The sequence below is a fragment of the Notothenia coriiceps genome, unplaced genomic scaffold (genome assembly GCF_000735185.1).
Source record: "Notothenia coriiceps isolate Sejong01 unplaced genomic scaffold, NC01 NC01_scaffold00017651, whole genome shotgun sequence".
NCBI classification, from domain to species: domain Eukaryota; kingdom Metazoa; phylum Chordata; class Actinopteri; order Perciformes; family Nototheniidae; genus Notothenia; species Notothenia coriiceps.
In genome coordinates, this window is record NW_011350352.1 from 1 (window position 1) to 3,003 (window position 3,003).

At 43.1% G+C, this 3,003-nt stretch overlaps 1 long non-coding RNA gene across 1 annotated transcript; it reads left to right on the forward strand.

Moving 5' to 3' along the window:
• Positions 1-1,819: 1,819 nt before the first annotated feature.
• On the forward strand, positions 1,820-2,663 carry LOC104950483 (uncharacterized). Its single transcript, XR_798923.1, has 3 exons — positions 1,820-1,930; positions 2,224-2,328; positions 2,497-2,663. It is a non-coding gene; the product is annotated as an uncharacterized lncRNA (long non-coding RNA).
• The last annotated feature ends 340 nt before the right edge of the window (positions 2,664-3,003 follow it).

The window sequence follows — 3,003 nt, forward strand, 5'->3', positions numbered from 1 at the left end:
TTTTATTTATTTGTCTCTCTATGAACCCTCCAGGGCTCTGTAGAAAACAAACATTAATACAAAAAGTGTTCCTTCATTTCTATGAAGGACATCAACATAGTTTGCATTCTGGGGACTGGGGCACAAATGAAATTGTTAAACTGAAAACTACTTTCATGCCAACAGAGTTTTTTATTTCAGTTGTGTCCCCGTTCCCAGCAATGCGGTCTGACCTGATGTGTCGGCAGTTCTGGCTGAGAGACATTTTCTCTCTGTTGATGGCACTGATGGTATTGGTGTACTCAGGCATGCAGGGAAAAGTAGAGGAACCGGTTGGTCCTGGTGAACGACGCATACAACCAGGATGTTTATCGTATGAATAAAAGAGGCTGTTGAAACATAAACTAGGTCAATTATGAGAGGAGGGTTAGGGTCATTTGTGACAGTTTAGTCCATTTTAGAAAGAAATAAAATAGCAGGTAAATATTAGTTTTAAAAATATATTTGTTAAATACACACATACATTTGAATACAGGTATAGGTGTATTGTAGAGAGGTGCCAAAGCAAAGAGGCTGCCAGTCTGTCCGGAGCCAGGGAACAGTTGGAGGTCACTTCCCTTCACACTAACCCTCCGTTTGCGCGTTCGCGAGGAGGGTCCGCCACATTAAGTGCTGTTCCAAACCAACGAGGGGGAGTGGGTTATCAAGCCCTCCAACAGCGAGTCTGCATCGGACTCAATGCTGTGTTTGTCCGTCAGGAATATGTTTACAAAAAACATATGCCATAAAATATTTTTTATAGTTTTATTTTTGTTATTTTCAATCCAAGAGATGCTGATTTGAAACCGTTGTTACATACAGTTACGGCATTTCCTGTTTCTGGCGGAGAGAGGGGAGTTTGTCCCAAAGCTAACCGCTGTATTTACACCCTCCATCTGAAAGGAGGGAGCCTCGTTTAGCTGCGAGTGTCACTCCGCCACGGAGTTCACTCCATCACGGAGGGGGAGTGGGTAGGGTGTGGTTTAGAATTGGGCCTTCCTGTTAAATGCCCACAGGCAGGAATTACTTCGGCCCAATTCCAATCCACCCCCTACACCCTACCCCTACACACTACCCCTCCGTTTGCGTGTTCGCGCCGAGGGTCCGCCACATTAAGTGCTGTTCCAAACCAACGAGTTTCGAGGGGGAGTGGGTTATCAAGCACTCAAACAGTGAGTCTGCATCGGTGCTGACTTCACCTGTTGCCCAACCTGATTTTCAAATTCCAATCACACCCCACCCACTCCCACTCCGTCACGGAGTGGGAGTGGGTGGGGTGTGATTTGGAATTGGGCCTCTCTGTTAAATGCCTACAGGCAGAAGCTACTCTTGTAACTCACCAGCGTGTCATGGAGTGGTTGGGAGACATTGTCTAAAATGTGCTTGGACCGCATCCTCCTCTGTCCAGCACCACCCCCACCATCACTGGCTCTGTGGATCAGCTTGTTGAGTCTGTTGGTGTCCGGCCTTAGTGTTTGTCAGGTTCAGCTGCTGATGGTTCATCTCACAACATGTGTGGTAAATGCTCATCCATTTCATACCCCCAGTTCGTAACAAAGGCTTGAGGACATCAACAGGCTTATTTTCGGAGACTTAACACGTTTTCTCAAGAACCACAGCAGACAGAGGCAACTATTATTCACAGACTAAAGAGCTACGCCTTCACTTTTAAACTGATCTTCATTTGTAAATAAGCAGCGTCCCTATTTTAAGAAGGAAAGTTATCAATTGTTCCACGCAAAATGTAATCAACTTGAACAAATTGAAAATAAAAAATCATACGTCTCTTGTTTCAGGTGAAGAATGTGTCTGGTGACCCAGAGGTGCTGGTGAATGACCACAATCCCAAAGTCAGGGGGTCCAGAGACTATCTGGACCAGCTGGACCAAAACAAGCCTCTTTACTTGCCAGGGTAAGCTGTGCACCGCACAATGGTTTGTCATTTTTTTTTTAAACTTCCCTGTTAAAATAAACCTAGTAAACACAAAAAACTAGAACTAAAGTTATAAAACTCAAATTAAACCTTTCATAAAAAACTTTAACTAAAATATGCACACGGCATTGTGCAAATAATGATGCAGAAATGTGGGTAATCATAACACATCAAGTTAGATCTTAGAGGCTTTACAGATATGAAAATACATAGAATGTAATGGTGGTAATGCATGTGAAATAAATGGCCCAAATCAATTATTGCATTTGCAGAGACTCAGACATCAGCAGTTCTGTAGGCGGCCTGAAGCCCAGGCTGAAGGACTATGACACTGGAGTGGAGTCCGGAGAGGACCTGGAGGATGAGGACTTCTATGTGTGAGTTGATTTGAAGGGATCTGGTAGCTGATAATGAAAGAGCTGTGTTGAACGATGATGATGAACTTATGATGTTCGAATAAATCCATCTGGGGTGATTACATGTATCTTAAAAAGGCTAGATGTCATATAATAAGTCCCCAAATGTCATTCTGTTTGCACCTGCAGTTTGTTTCCTTCTATCGTGGATGAGCAAGAACGTCTAAACTACAAACGGGAATTTGACCAGGAGCACCAGGAGTACAAGAGCCTGCAGGCTGAGCTGGACAGCATAAACCAGGACTTGGCTGAGCTTGACCTAGCTCTGAACCAACTACTCGAGGGCAGTCCACAGTTCCTGGTGAGTGTGGTGGTGACGACTTTGAGATTTGATTATTTAAAGTGACAATGAACAGTCCACTCCCCTTCAAATTACTCGTCTACATACATACAGTGGGGCAAAAAAGTATTTAGTCAGCCACCAATTGTGCAAGTTCTCCCACTTAAAAAGATGAGAGGCCTGTAATTTTCATCCTAGGTATACCTCAACTATGAGAGAGAAAATGAGAAAAGAAAATCACATTGTCTGATTTTTAAAGAATTTATTTGCAAATTATGGTGGAAAATAAGTATTTGGTCAATAACAAAAGTTAATTTCAATACTTTGTTATATACTCTTTGTTGGCAATGACAGAG